This window comes from Phyllobates terribilis, unplaced genomic scaffold, assembly GCF_046119375.1.
Source record: "Phyllobates terribilis strain yellow unplaced genomic scaffold, ASM4611937v1 Scaffold_9__5_contigs__length_417890890, whole genome shotgun sequence".
In the NCBI taxonomy this organism is placed as follows: Eukaryota; Metazoa; Chordata; class Amphibia; order Anura; family Dendrobatidae; genus Phyllobates; species Phyllobates terribilis.
In genome coordinates, this window is record NW_027362769.1 from 367,101,916 (window position 1) to 367,117,675 (window position 15,760).

Below are 15,760 nucleotides of genomic sequence, written 5' to 3' on the forward strand. Positions count from 1 at the left end.
TCAGAGCTGCTCCCACCACCTTCCTGTCCCTCACGCCATGATGGGTCAAGGACCTCATCATCTACACCACCCTCTTCAAACAACTGCTTCTCCTGGGTAGTCTCGACAGCAAAGTGCGCAACAGAAAGAGGCACCTGAGTCTCATCATCAGATGCGTACTGAGGTGTGCTGCTGACCATAGGCACTGGCCCACCCGCCTCTTCAGATTCAGAGAGACAAAACGGTTGCGCATCACTGCATACTACCTCTTCTTCAAATTCTCGAATTCTGCTTGGCTGGCCCCCTCTTTCCAAGCCAAGAGATTCAGAGAACAGAAGTAGAGATGGCTCCTGTCCAGGGCTCTCTGACTGCCTGGGCAATTTGGCAGGTGGTGAAGAGACAGATGGGTGCTCTTCAGTGTTCAGGACCTGAGAGGATCTGGAACTAATTGAAATCGATGCGTTAGCTGCCATCCATCCGACAACGGCTTCAATTTGGTCCTCCCGCAGCAGTGAGGTACGACTAGCTCCTACAAAGCTGCGCATAAAGGACTGTTCCCTGGTAAAACTGGGGGATGCTGAGTCACTGGTGCCCGCAGCAGGCACAGAATCCCCACGTCCTCTCCCTGCAGGCACAGAATCCTCATGTCCTCTCCCTGCAGAAACTCCACGCCCAAGCCCACGACCACGACCACGACCACATGCCTTACTCCCTGCCTTCTTCATCTTGGTAGACTGATATAGATAGGCAGAAAAGTACTAAGGGCTTAGTGTGCTTATTCCTAAACAGCTGCTAACAGGAATAAGAAACACTAATTTTATAAAGTGTGGACTAGACTTTAATATGAGCTAATGTGGCCTACACAACTGTAAAGTGGAGTGTTTGGTGAACTTTATTTAGGTTTTTTTTGTCACAAAAAGACACTGGATGTGCCCAAAGATGTAATACCGATAGTATCACAAACTTTTTGCAGCTATTACAATGTAGGAAGGTAACTTACAATGCAATAGATGAGGCTACAAAAAATAGGCTAATACTAATCTGGCTGGGGCTGCAGGGCACAATGCTGCAGAAAGGCTCCTCTAACTACTCCTATATAGTGTGTTTGGAACCAATTTAGCTGAATACGGATGGAACCACCACACTAATAGGAGATATCAGGAAAAATTATGAATTGGCAAAAAAGGACAATGTATGAGGCAGTGACACACACTGAGTGCACTACAACCAGACGTGGCTGAAGCACACACTACAGGGTGAGCTACACTCACACACACAGACCTTGCAGACAGCGGTGAACAGAACAGAGAACTGTGCACTAGCGCTGCAAGGCACAGCGATTTATAAAGTAGCTTGGGTAAAGCAGAATAGACCAAATAAGTAGCTAAAACTGTCCCTCAGAACAACAGCGTCCTATCCCTAACTGAATTCACAGCAAAGTGAGCTCAAAATGGCGGCGGCGGCTTTTATAGTGCATCATGACATCATTTCAGCAGCCAAGCACAGCCATGCCATTAGTTAAGATGCCTACATGCCTAACAGAATGTGCCCACACTTCTTAGGATCCTCATTGGCTGATTAAAATGAAACTGGCTCATTGCATTATGGGAACTTCCGATTCCGGTATACGATATTGCAAAAGTATCGGAATTAAGTATCGGAATTCCGATACCGCGAATATCGGCCGATACCCGATATTTCAGTATCGGAATGTTCAACACTATTGGTGGCATTACAGTGATTGGCTGGCCGCACAGCGTCATCAGGTCTATATCAGACCTGGCGCCGCCATGCTCGTCACAGTCACTCCGGATCAGACAGTGTAGGGAGAGCTGCTTATTTGTCAGGGAGAGATTTGATCGTGAATTAGGTAGTGAAGGGAGAAAAACCGTACATGACACATATCCATCTTAACAAACAGTCCTTCTGAGGACTAATCCATCTGCAGAGATATCAAGCAGGCAGGGTGTATAGGCAGGCGGTGTATATAGCAGACTGCAGTGCATATAGCACAAGAGGCTCCATTCCTGTTCTGTCGGCTGCTGCTGTTAAATATTTCTGGAAATAGGCCCAGGTCTCAGGGGCCAGGAATAATTTTTTTTGCATCTTAATCCTCATTATTTGCTTAAAAAGCAATCCAGGGAACAGGGTTTTTCTGCACTATTTGCTTGTTGACACTGCAGAATACAGCCAGATCCTTTCCATATTACAGCGCTAAAAATCCATCTATTCAAAACTGTGTTTTCTCCATCACACGGATTACATATACGTTTTCAGAAAATACTGCAATTTCTGGCCTCCATTAAATTTTTTTTTCAGTGTGTCAGCAAAGTTTTTGACACTGGTTTGCTGTTCAAAACAGTTACCTACAGGCCAGGTATTTAAAACTATGTTTTCTCCGTCACACGGATCACATATACGTTTCCAGAAAATACTGCCATTTCTGGCCTCCATTAAAAAAAAATTTCAGTGTGTCAGCAAAGTTTTTGACACTGGTTTGCTGTTCAAAACAGTTACCTACAGGCCAGGTATTTAAAACTGTGTTTTCTCGGTCACACGGATTACATTTACGTTTTCAGAAAATACTGCCATTTCTGGCCTCCATTAAAAAATTTTTTTAGTGTGTCAGCAAAGTTTTTGGCACTGGTTTGCTGTTCAAAACAGTTACCTACAGGCCAGATATTTTAAACTGTGTTTTCTCCGTCACACGGATTACATATACGTTTTCAGAAAATACTGCCATTTCTGGCCTCCATGAAAAAAAAATTTCAGTGTGTCAGTGAAGCAATTGACACCAGATTGCTGTTCAAAATAGTTACCTACAGGCCAGGTATTTAAAACTGTGTTTTCTCAGTCACACGGCTCACATATAGGTTGTCAGAAAATACTGCCATTTCGGGCCTCCATTAAATTTTATTTTCAGTGTGTCAGCAATGTTTTTGACACTGGTTTGCTGTTCAAAACAGTTACCTACAGGCCAGGTATTTAAAACTGTGTTTTCTCCGTCACACGGATTACATATACGTTTTCAGAAAATACTGCCATTTCTTGCCTCCATTTAAATTTTTTTTCACTGTGTCAGCAAAGTTTTTGACACTGGTTTGCTGTTCAAAACAGTTACCTATAGGCCAGGTTTTTAAAACTGTGTTTTCTCCGTCACACGGATCATATATAGGTTTTCAGAAAAAACTGCCATTTCTGGCCTCCATTAAAAAAAATTTTGAGTGTGTCAGGACAGTTTTTGACACTGGTTTGCTGTTCAAAACAGTTACCTACAGGCTAGGTATTTAAAACTGTGTTTTCTCCGTCACACGGCTCACATATAGGTTGTCAGAAAATACTGCCATTTCTGGCCTCCATTAAATTTTATTTTCAGTGTGTCAGCAATGTTTTTGACACTGGTTTGCTGTTCAAAACAGTTACCTACAGGCCAGGTATTTAAAACTGTGTTTTCTCCGTCACACGGATTACATATACGTTTTCAGAAAATATTGTCATTTCTGGCCTCCATTAAAAAAAAATTTCAGTGTGTCAGTGAGCAATTGACACCAGATTGCTGTTCAAAATAGTTACCTACAGGCCAGGTATTTAAAACTGTATTTTCTCCGTCACACGGCTCACATATACGTTGTCAGAAAATACTGACATTTCTGGCTTCCATGAAATTTTTTTTTCAGTGTGTCAGCAAAGTTTTTGACACTGGTTTGCTGTTAAAAAACAGTTACCTACAGGCCAGGTATTTAAAACTGTGTTTTCACTATCACATAGATTACATATACATTTTCAGAAAATACTGCCATTTCTGGCCTCCATTAAAACAATTTTTCAGTATGTCAGCAAAGTTTTTGACACTGGTTTGCGGTTCCAAACAGTTAACTATAGGTCAGGTATTTAAAACTGTGTTTTCTCCGTCACACGGATCACATATACATTTTCAGAAAATACTGCCATTTCTGGCCTCCATTAAAAATTTTTTTGAGTGTGTCAGGACAGTTTTTGACACTGGTTTGCTGTTCAAAACAGTTACCTACAGGCCAGGTATTTAAAACTGTGTTTTCTCCGTCACACGGATTACATATACGTTTTCAGAAAATACTGCCATTTCTGGCCTCCATTAAAAAATTTCTTCAGTGTGTCAGCAATTTTTTTGACACTGGTTTGCTGTTCAAAACAGTTACCTACAGGCCATGTAATTAAAACTGTGTTCTCTTGCTCTTGCTCTGGCCTGCCCTTGTATTGGCTCTGGCCTACTCTCGCTCTGGCTCTGGCCTGCCCTTGCCTTGGCTCTGGCCTACTCTTGCTCTGGCTCTGGCCTGCCCTCGCCCTGGCTCCGGCCTGTTCTCGCTGTGGCTCTGGCCTACCCTCGCCCTGGCTCCGGCCTGCTCTTGCCCTGGCTACGGCCTGCTCTCGCCCTGGCTCCGGCCTGCTCTCGCTCTGGCTCTGATCTGCCCTCGCCTTGGCTCCAGCCTGCTGTTGCTCTAGCTCTGGCCTGCCCTCGCCTTGGCACGGTCCGGATCGCGCTCTGGCCTGCCCTCGCCTTGGCTCCGCCCTGTTCTCGCTCTGGTTCCGTCCTGCCTTCGTCCTGGCTTCGGCCTGATCTCGCTCTGGCCTGCCCTCGCCCTGGCTCCGGCCTGCTCTCGCTCTGGCCTGCCCTCGCCCTGGCTCCGGCCTGCTCTCGCTCTGGCCTGCTCTCGCCCTGGCTCCGGCCTGCTCTATCTCTGGCTCTGTCCTGCCCTTGTCCTGGCTCCGGTCTGCTCTCCCTCTGGTCTGCCCTTGCCTTGGCTCAGTCCTGCTCTCACTCTGGCTCCGGATTGCTCTCTCTCTGGCTCTAGCATGACCTCGCCCTGGCTCCAGCCTGCTATCGCTCTGGCTGTGGCCTGGTCTCGCTCTGGCTCCGGCCTGCCCTCGCCCTGGCTCTGGCCTGCCCTCGCTCTGGCTCCGGCCTGCTCTCGCCCTGGCTCCGGGCTGCCCATGCCTTGGCTCCGACCTTTTCTCACTCTGGCTCTGGCCTTCCCTTGCCTTGGCTCTGGACTACTCTCGCTCTGGCTCTGGCCTGCCCTTGCACTGGCTCCGGCCTGCTCTCGCCATGGCTCCGGCCTGCTCTCGCTCTGGCTCTGGCCTGCCTTCGCCGTGGCTCCGGCCTGCTCTCGCTCTGGCTCCGGCCTGCACTCGCTCTGCCTCCGGCCTGCACTCGCCCTGGCTCCGGCCTGATATGACTCTGGCTCTGGCCTGCCTTCGCCTTGGCTCTGGCCTGCTCTCACTCTAGCTCTGGCCTGCCCTCGCCCTGGCTCCGGCCTGCTCTCGCACTGGCCCTGGCCTGCCCTTGCCTAGGCTCCGGCCAGCACTCGCTCTGGCCTGCCCTTGCCTAGGCTCCAGCCTGCTCTCTCTCTGGCCCTGGCCTACCCTCGCCCTGGCTCCGGCCTGCTCTTTCTCTGGCCTGCCCTTGCCATGGCTCCAGGCTGCTTTCGCCCTGGCTACAGCTTGCTCTCTCTCTGGCTCTGGCCTGCTCTCGCTCTGGCACTGGCCTGCCCTTGCCTTTGATCTGGCCTGATCTCGCTCTGGCTCTGGCCTGCTCTCGCCCTGGCTCCGGCCTGCTCTCGCTATGGCTACGGCCTGCCCTCGCATGGGCTACGGCCTGCTCTCGCCCTGGCTTTGGCCTTCTCTCTCCGGCTCCGGCCTGCTCTCGCTATGGCTGTGGCCTGCTCTCACTCTGGCTCCGGACTGCTCTCGCTCTGACTCCGGCCTGCCCTCGTCCTGGCTCCGGCCTGTCCTTGCCCTGACTCCGGCCTACTCTCGCTCTGGCTCTGGCCTGCCCTCGCCCTGGCTCCGGTCTGCTCTCGCTCTGGCTCTAACCTGCCCTCGCCTTGGCTCCGGCCTGCCCTCGCCTTGGTTCCGTCCTAATCGCGCTCTGGCCTGCCCTCGCCTTGGCTTCACCCTGTTCTCGCTCTGGTTCCGTTCTGCCCTCGTCCTGGCTCCGGCCTACTCTCGCCCTGGCTCCGGCCTGCTCTCGCCCTGGCTCCGGCCTGCTCTCACCCTGGCTCCTGCCTGCTCTCGCCCTGGCTCCTGCCTGCTCTATGTCTGGCTCTGTCCAGCCCTCGTCCTGGCTCCGGCCTGCTCTCCCTCTGGTCTGCCCTTGCCTTGGCTCCGGCCTGCTCTCGCCCTGGCTCCGGCCTGCTCTCGCCCTGGCTCCGGCCTGCTCTCGCCCTGGCTCCGGCCTGCCCTCACCTTGGCTCTGGCCTGCTGTCTCCCTGGCTTCGGCCTGCTGTTTCTCTGGCTCTGGCCTGCTGTCGCTCTGGCTCTGGCCTCGCCTAGGCTCCGGCCTGCCCTTTCCTTGGCTCCGGCCTTCTCTCGCTCTCGGTCTGGCCTGCCCTTGCCTTGGCTCCGGCCGACTCTCGCTCTGGCTCTGGCTCCGGCCTGCTCTCGCCCTGGCTCTGGCCTGCCCTCGCCTTGGCTCCAGCTTGCTCTCCCTCTGGCTCTTGCCTGCCCTCGCCCTGGCTCTGGCCTACCCTCCCCTTGGCTCTGGCCTGCTCTGAATCTGGCTCTGGCCTGCCCTCGCCCAGGCTCCGGCCTACTCTCGCTCTGGCTCTGGCCTGTACTCTACTTGGCTCCGACCTGCTCTCGCCCTGGCTCCGGCCTGCCCTCGTCCTGGCTCCGACCTGCTCTCGCTCTGGCTCTGGCCTGCCCTCGCCTAGGCTCCGGCCTGTTCTCGCTCTGGCTCTGGCCTGCCCTGGCTGCGGCCTGCTCTTGCTCCGGCCTGCCCTCATCCTGGCTCCGGCCTGCTCTCGCTCTGGCTCCCGCATGCCCTCGTCGTGGCTCCTGCCTGCCCTCGCCTTAGCTCCGGCCTGCTATCGCCCTGGCTCCAGCCTGCCCTTGCCTTGGCTCTGGCCTGCTGTCGCCCTGGCTCCGGCCTGCTGTCGCTCTGGATCTGGCCTGCTCTCGCTCTGGCCTCGCCCTGACTCCGGCCGGCTTTCTCCCTGGTTACGGCCTGCCCTTGCCTTGGTTCCGGCCTTCTCTCACTCTCGCTCTTGCCTGCCCTTGCCTTGGCTCTGGCCGACTCTCGCTCTGGCTGTGGCCTGCCCTCGCCCTGGCTCAGTCCTGCTCTCGCTCCGGCTCTTGCCTGCTCTCTCCCTGGCTCCGGCCTGCTCTTGATCTGGCTCCGGCCTGCCCTCGCCTTGGCTTTGGCTTGCTCTCTCTCTAGCTCTGGCCTACCCTCCCCTTGGCTCCGGCATGCTCTGACTCTGGCCTGTCCTCTACTTGGCTCCGGCCTTCTCTCGCTCTGGCTCCGGCCTGCCCTCGTCCTGGCTCCGGCCTGCTCTCACTCTGGCTCTTGCCTGCCCTCGCCTTGGCTCCGGTCTGCTCTCGCCCTGGCTCCGGCCTGCCCTCGTCCTGGCTCCGGCCTGCTCTCGCTCTGGCTCCCGCATGCCCTCGTCGTGGCTCAGGCCTGCCCTCGCCTTGGTTCCGGCCTGCCCTCACCTTGGCTCTGGCCTGCTGTCTCCCTGGCTCTGGCCTGCTGTCACTCTGGCTCTGGCCTGCTCTCGCTCTGGCCTCGCCCTGGCACCGGCCGGCTCTCACCCTGGTTCCGGCCTGCCCTTTCCTTGGCTCCGGCCTTCTCTCGCTCTCGGTCTGGCCTGCCCTTGCCTTGGCTCTGGCCTGCCCTCACTCTGGCTCTGGCCTGCCCTCGCTCTGGCTCAGGCCTGCTCTCACCCTAGCTCCGGCCTGCCCTCGCTCTGGCTCCGGCCTGCTCTCGCTCTGGCTCCGTCCTACCCTCGCCCTGGCTCCGGCCTGCTCTCGCTCAGGCTTTGGGCTGCCGTCGCCCTGGCTCCGGCCTTCTCTCGCTGTGGCAGTGGCCTGCCCTCGCCCTGGCTCCGGCCTGTTCTCGCTCTGGCCTGCTCTCGTCCTGGCTCAGGCCTGCCCTCGTCCTGGCTCCGGCCTGCTCTTGCTCTGGCCTGCCCGCGCCGTTGCTCCGGCCTGCTCTCGCTCTGGCTCCGGCCTGCCCTTGCCCTGGCTCTGGCATGCTCTCGCTGAGACTCCAGCCTGCTCTCGCTCTGGCTGTTGTCTGCTCTCGCTCTGGCTCCGGCCTGCTATAGCTCTGGCTCCGGCCTGCCCTCGCCCTGGCTCTAGCCTGCCCTCGCTCTGGCTCCGGCCTGCTCTAGCCCTGGTACCGGGCTGCCCTTGCCTTGGCTCCGGCCTTTTCTCGCTCTGGCTCTGGCCTGCCCTTGCCTTGGCTCTGGCCTACTCTCAATCTGGCTCCGGCCTGCCCGTGCCCTGGATTTAGCCTGCTCTCGTTATAGTTCTGGCTTGCTCTCGCTCTGACACTGGCCTGCCCTTGCCTTTGCTCCGGCCTAATCTCGCCCTGGCTCCGGTCTGCTCTCGCTTTGGCTCCGGCCTGCCCTCGTTCTGGCTCCGGCCTGCTCTCGCTCTGGCTCCCACATGCCCTCGTCGTGGCTCCGGCCTGCCCTCGCCTTGGCTCTGGCCTGCCCTCACCTTGGCTCTGGCCTGCTCTCGCCCTGGCTCCGGCCTGCTGTCGCTCTGGTTCTGGCCTGCTCACGCTCTGGCTCTGGCCTCGCCCTGACTCCGGCCGGCTTTCTCCCTGGTTACGGCCTGCCCTTGCCTTGGTTCCGGCCTTCTCTCACTCTCGCTCTTGCCTGCCCTTGCCTTGGCTCTGGCCGACTTTCGCTCTGGCTGTGGCCTGCCCTCGCCCTGGCTCAGTCCTGCTCTCGCTCCGGCTCTTGCCTGCTCTCTCCCTGGCTCCGGCCTGCTCTTGATCTGGCTCCGGCCTACCCTCGCCTTGGCTCCGGCTTGCTCTCTCTCTAGCTCTGGCCTACCCTCCCCTTGGCTCCGGCATGCTCTGACTCTGGCCTGTCCTCTACTTGGCTCCGGCCTTCTCTCGCTCTGGCTCCGGCCTGCCCTCGTCCTGGCTCCGGCCTGCTCTCACTCTGGCTCTTGCCTGCCCTCGCCTTGGCTCCGGTCTGCTCTCGCCCTGGCTCCGGCCTGCCCTCGTCCTGGCTCCCGCATGCCCTCGTCGTGGCTCAGGCCTGCCCTCGCCTTGGTTCCTGCCTGCCCTCACCTTGGCTCTGGCCTCGCCCTGGCACCGGCCGGCTCTCGCCCTGGTTCCGGACTGCCCTTTCCTTGGCTCCGGCCTTCTCTCGATCTCGGTCTGGCCTGCCCTTGCCTTGGCTCTGGCCTGCCCTCGCTCTGGCTCTGGCGTGCCCTCGCTTTGGCTCAGGTCTGCTCTCACCCTAGCTCCGGCCTGCCCTCCCTCTGGCTCCGGCCTGCTCTCGCTCTGGCTCCGTCCTACCCTCGCCCTGGCTCCGGCCTGCTCTCGCTAAGGCTTTGGCCTGCCCTCGCCCTGGCTCCGGCCTGTTCTCGCTCTGGCTCTGGCCTGCTCTCGTCCTGGCTCAGGCCTGCCCTCGTCCTGGCTCCGGCCTGCTCTTGCTCTGGCCTGCCCGCGCCGTTGCTCCGGCCTGCTCTCGCTCTGGCTCCGGCCTGCCCTTGCCCTGGCTCTGGCATGCTCTCGCTGAGACTCTAGCCTGCTCTCGCTCTGGCTGTTGTCTGCTCTCGCTCTGGCTCCGGCCTGCTATAGCTCTGGCTCCGGCCTGCCCTCGCCCTGGCTCTGGCCTGCCCTCGCTCTGGCTCCGGCCTGCTCTAGCCCTGGTACCGGGCTGCCCTTGCCTTGGCTCCGGCCTTTTCTCGCTCTGGCTCTGGCCTGCCCTTGCCTTGGCTCTGGCCTACTCTCAATCTGGCTCCGGCCTGCCCGTGCCCTGGATTTAGCCTGCTCTCGTTATAGTTCTGGCTTGCTCTCGCTCTGACACTGGCCTGCCCTTGCCTTTGCTCCGGCCTGCTCTCGCTCTGGCTCCGGCCTGCCCTCATTCTGGCTCCGGTCTGCTCTCGCTCTGGCTCCCACATGCCCTCGTCGTGGCTCTGGCCTGCCCTCGCCTTGGCTCTGGCCTGCCCTCACCTTGGCTCTGGCCTGCTGTCGCCCTGGCTCCGGCCTGCTCTTGCTCTGGCTCCGGCCTGCCCTCGCCTTGGCTCTGGCTTGCTCTCTCTCTGGCTCTGGCCTACCCTCCCCTTGGCTCCGGCATGCTCTGACTCTGGCCTGCCCTCGCCCTGGCTCCGGCCTACTCTGGCTCTGGCCTGTCCTCTACTTGGCTCCGGCCTTCTCTCGCTCTGGCTCCAGCCTGCCCTCGTCCTGCTCTCACTCTGGCTCTGGCCTGCCCTCGCCTTGGCTCCGGTCTGCTCTCGCTCTGGCTCCGGCCTGCCCTCGTCCTGGCTCCGGCCTGCTCTCGCTCTGGCTACCGCATGCCTTCATCAAGGCTCCGGCCTGCCCTCGCCTTGGCTCCGGCCTGTCCTCACCTGGCTTCGGCCTGCTGTCGCTCTGGCTCTGGCCTGCTCTCGCTCTGGCCTCGCCCTGGCTCCGACTGGCTCTCGCTCTGGTTCCGGCCTGCCCTTTCCTTGGCTCCAGCCTTCTCTCGCTCTCGGTCTGGCCTGACCTTGCCTTGGCTCCGGCCGACTCTCGCTCTGGCTCTGGCCTGCTCTCACCCTAGCTCCGGCCTGCCCTCGCTCTGGCTCCGGCCTGATCTCGCTCTGGCTCCGTCCTACCCTCGCCCTGGCTCCGGCCTGCTCTCGCTCCGGCTTTGGGCTGCCGTCGCCCTGGCTCCGGCCTTCTCTCGCTGTGGCAGTGGCCTGCCCTCGCCCTGGCTCCGGCCTGCTCTCGCCCTGGCTCTGGCCTGCTCTCGTCCTGGCTCAGGCCTGCCCTCGTCCTGGCTCCAGCCTGCTCTTGCTCTGGCCTGCCCTCGCCGTTGCTCCGGCCTGCCCTTGCCCTGGCTCTGGCATGCTCTCGCTGAGTCTCCGGCCTCCTCTCGCTCTGGCTGTTGTCTGCTCTCGCTCTGGCCTGCTATAGCTCTGGCTCCGGCCTGCCCTCGCCCTGGCTCTGGCCTGCCCTCGCTCTGGCTCCGGCCTGCTCTCGCCCTGGTACCGGTCTGCCCTTGCCTTGGCTCTGGCCTTTTCTCGCTCTGGCTCTGGCCTGCCCTTGCCTTGGCTCTGGCCTACTCTCAATCTGGCTCCGGCCTGCCCGTCCCCTGGATTTAGCCTGCTCTCGTTATAGCTCTGGCTTGCTCTCGCTCTGACACTGGTCTGACCTTGCCTTTGCTCCGGCCTGCTCTCGCTCTGGCTCCGGCCTGCCCTCGTCCTGGCTTCGGCCTGCTCTCGCTCTGGCTCCCGCATGCCCTCGTCGTGGCTCCGGCCTGCCCTCACCTTGGCTCTGGCCTGCTGTCGTCCTGGCTCCGGCCTGCTGTCGCTCTGGCTCTGGCCTGCTCTCGCTCTGGCTCTGGCCTCGCCCTGGCTCCGGCCTGCCCTTTCCTTGGCTCCGGCCTTCTCTCGCTCTCTGTCTGGCCTGCCCTTGCCTTGGCTCCGGCCGACTTTCGCTCTGGCTCTGGCCTGCCTTCGCCGTGGCTCCGGCCTGCTCTCGCTCTGGCTCCGGCCTGCACTCGCTCTGCCTCCGGCCTGCACTCGCCCTGGCTCCGGCCTGATATGACTCTGGCTCTGGCCTGCCTTCGCCTTGGCTCTGGCCTGCTCTCGCTCTAGCTCTGGCCTGCCCTCGCCCTGGCTCCGGCTTGCTCTCGCACTGGCTCTGGCCTGCCCTCGCCTAGGCTCCGGCCAGCACTCGCTCTGGTCTGCCCTTGCCTAGGTTCCAGCCTGCTCTCTCTCTGGCCCTGGCCTACCCTCGCCCTGGCTCCGGCCTGCTCTTTCTCTGGCCTGCCCTTGCCATGGCTCCAGGCTGCTTTCGCTCTGGCTACAGCTTGCTCTCTCTCTGGCTCTGGCCTGATCTCGCTCTGGCACTGGCCTGCCCTTGCCTTTGATCTGGCCTGATCTCACGCTGGCTCTGGCCCGCTCTCGCTCTGGCTCCGGCCTCCTCTAGCTCTGGCTCTGGCTTGCCCTCGCCCTGGCTCTGGAATGTCCTCGCTCTCACTCCGGAATGTCCTCGCTCTCGCTCCGGCCTGCTCTCGCTCTGGCTCTGGCCTGCCCTTGCGCTCCGGCCTTCTCTCGCTCTGGCTCTGGCCTGCCCTTGCCTTGGCTCTGGCCTACTCTCGCTCTGGCTCCGGCCTGCTCTCGATGTGGCTCTGGCCTGCTCTTGCTCTGGCCTGCCCTTACCTGTGCTCCGGCCTGCTCTCGCTCTGGCTCTGGCCTGCCCTCGCCTTGGCTCCGGCCTGCTCTCGCCTTGGCTCCGGCCTGCTCTCGCTCTGGCTCTGTCCTGCTCTCGCTCTGGCCTGCCCTTGTCTTTGCTAAGGCCTGCTCTCGCTCTGGCTCTGGCCTGCCCTTGCCTTTGCTCCAGCCTGCTCTCGCTCTGGCTCCGGCCTGCCCTCGTCGTGGCTCCGGCCTGCTCTCGCTCTGGCTCCGGCATTCCCTCGCACTGACTCAGGCCTGCCCTCTCTCTGGCTCCTGCCTGCCCTCGCTTTGGCTCCGGCCTGCTATCGCCATGGCTCAGGCCTGCCCTCGCCGTGATTCCTGCCTGCTCTCTCTCTGGCTCTGGCCTGCCATCGCCCTGGCTCCGACCTGCTCTCGCTCTGGCCTGCTCTCGACCTGGCTCCGGCCTGCTATTGCTCTGGCTCGGGCCTGCACTCGCCCTGGCTCCGGCCTGCACTCGCTCTGGCTCCGGCCAGCACTCGCACTGGCTCCGGCCTGATATCACTCTGGCTCTGGCCTGCCTTTGCCTTTGCTCCGGCCTGCTCTCGCTCTAGCTCTGGCCTGCCCTCGCCCTGGCTCCGGCCTGCTCTCGCACTGGCTCTGGCCTGCCCTCTACTAGGCTCCGGCCAGCACTTGCTCTGGCTCTGGCCTGCCCTAGCCTAGGCTCCAGCCTGCTCTCTCTCTGGCCCTGGCCTACCCTCGCCCTGGCTCCGACCTGCTCTTTCTCTGGCCTCCCCTTGCCTTGGCTCTGGCCTGCCCGCACCTGGCTCCGGCCTGCCCTTGCCCTGGCTCCGGCCTGCCCTCACCCTGGCTCGGTTTCCTCTCTCTCTGGCTCTGGCCTGCCCTTGCCCTTGCTCCGGCCTGCTGTCGCTGTGGCTCTGGCCTGATCTCTCTCTGGCTCTGGCCTGCCCTCGCCCTGGCTCCGGCCTGCTATCGCTCTGGCTCTGGCCTCGCCTTGGCTCCGGCCTGCTCTCGCATGGCTCCGGCCTGCCCTTGCCTTGGCTCCGGCCTTCATTCGCTCTGGCCTGCCCTTGCCTTGGCTCTGGCCTGCTCTCACTCCGCCTCTGGCCTGCCCTCGTCTTGGCTACGGCCTGCTCTCGTCCTTGCTCCGGCCTGCTCTCGCTCTGGCACTGGTCTCCTCTCGCCCTGACTCCGGCCTGCCCTCGTCCTGGCTCCGGCCTGTCCTTGCCCTGACTCCGGTCTACTCTCGCTCTGGCTCTGGCCTGCCCTCGCCCTGGCTCCGGCCTGCTCTCGCTCTGGCTCTAACCTGCCCTCGCCTTGGCTCCGGCCTGCCCTCGCCTTGGTTCCGTCCTAATCGCGCTCTGGCCTGCCCTCGCCTTGGCTTCACCCTGTTCTCGCTCTGGTTCCGTTCTGCCCTCGTCCTGGCTCCGGCCTACTCTCGCCCTGGCTCCGGCCTGCTCTCGCCCTGGCTCTGGCCTGCTCTCGCCCTGGCTCCTGCCTGCTCTCGCCCTGGCTCCTGCCTGCTCTATGTCTGGCTCTGTCCAGCCCTCGTCCTGGCTCCGGCCTGCTCTCCCTCTGGTCTGCCCTTGCCTTGGCTCCGGCCTGCTCTCGCCCTGGCTCCGGCCTGCCCTCACCTTGGCTCTGGCCTGCTGTCTCCCTGGCTCCGGCCTGCTGTTTCTCTGGCTCTGGCTTGCTGTCGCTCTGGCTCTGGCCTCGTCCAGGCTCCGGCCTGCTCTCGCCCTGGTTCCGGCCTGCCCTTTCCTTGGCTCTGGCCTTCTCTCGCTCTCGGTCTGGCCTGCCCTTGCCTTGGCTCCGGCCGACTCTCGCTCTGGCTCTGGCTCCGGCCTGCTCTCGCCCTGGCTCTGGCCTGCCCTCGCCTTGGCTCCAGCTTGCTCTCCCTCTGGCTCTTGCCTGCCCTCGCCCTGGCTCTGGCCTACTCTCCCCTTGGCTCTGGCCTGCTCTGAATCTGTCTCTGGCCTGCCGTCGCCCAGGCTCCGGCCTACTCTCGCTCTGGCTCTGGCCTGTACTCTACTTGGCTCCGACCTGCTCTCGCCCTGGCTCCGGCCTGCCCTCGTCCTGGCTCCGACCTGCTCTCGCTCTGGCTCTGGCCTGCCCTCGCCTAGGCTCCGGCCTGTTCTCGCTCTGGCTCTGGCCTGCCCTGGCTGCGGCCTGCTCTTGCTCTTGCTCCGGCCTGCCCTCATCCTGGCTCCGGCCTGCTCTCGCTCTGGCTCCCGCATGCCCTCGTCGTGGCTCCTGCCTGCCCTCGCCTTAGCTCCGGCCTGCTATCGCCCTGGCTCCAGACTGCCCTTTCCTTGGCTCTGGCCTGCTGTCGCCCTGGCTCCGGCCTGCTGTCGCTCTGGTTCTGGCCTGCTCTCGCTCTGGCTCTGGCCTCACCCTGACTCCGGCCGGCTTTCTCCCTGGTTACGGCCTGCCCTTGCCTTGGTTCCGGCCTTCTCTCACTCTCGCTCTTGCCTGCCCTTGCCTTGGCTCTGGCCGACTCTCGCTCTGGCTGTGGCCTGCCCTCGCCCTGGCTCAGTCCTGCTCTCGCTCCGGCTCTTGCCTGCTCTCTCCCTGGCTCCGGCCTGCTCTTGATCTGGCTCTGGCCTGCCCTCGCCTTGGCTCCGGCTTGCTCTCTCTCTAGCTCTGGCCTACCCTCCCCTTGGCTCTGGCATGCTCTGACTCTGGCCTGTCCTCTACTTGGCTCCGGCCTTCTCTCGCTCTGGCTCCGGCCTGCCCTCGTCCTGGCTCCGGCCTGCTCTCACTCTGGCTCTTGCCTGCCCTCGCCTTGGCTCCGGTCTGCTCTCGCCCTGGCTCCGGCCTGCCCTCGTCCTGGCTCCGGCCTGCTCTCGCTCTGGCTCCCGCATGCCCTCGTCGTGGCTCAGGCCTGCCCTCGCCTTGGTTCCGGCCTGCCCTCACCTTGGCTCTGGCCTGCTGTCTCCCTGGCTCCGGCCTGCTGTCGCTCTGGCTCTGGCCTGCTCTCGCTCTGGCCTCGCCCTGGCACCGGCCGGCTCTCGCCCTGGTTCCGGCCTGCCCTTTCCTTGGCTCCGGCCTCCTCTCGATCTCGGTCTGGCCTGCCCTTGCCTTGGCTCTGGCCTGCCCTCGCTCTGGCTCTGACCTGCCCTCGCTCTGGCTCAGGCCTGCTCTCACCCTAGCTCCGGCCTGCCCTCGCTCTGGCTCCGGCCTGCTCTCGCTCTGGCTCCGTCCTACCCTCGCCCTGGCTCCGGCCTGCTCTCGCTCAGACTTTGGGCTGCCGTCGCCCTGGCTCCGGCCTTCTCTCGCTGTGGCAGTGGCCTGCCCTCGCCCTGGCTCCGGCCTGTTCTCGCTCTGGCTCTGGCCTGCTCTCGTCCTGGCTCAGGCCTGCCCTCGTCCTGGCTCCGGCCTGCTCTTGCTCTGGCCTGCCCGCGCCGTTGCTCCGGCCTGCTCTCGCTTTGGCTCCGGCCTGCCCTTGCCCTGGCTCTGGCATGCTCTCGCTGAGACTCCAGCCTGCTCTCGCTCTGGCTGTTGTCTGCTCTCGCTCTGGCTCCGGCCTGCTATAGCTCTGGCTCTGGCCTGCCCTCGCCCTGGCTCTGGCCTGCCCTCGCCCTGGCTCTGGCCTGCCCTCGCTCTGGCTCCGGCCTGCTCTAGCCCTGGTACCGGG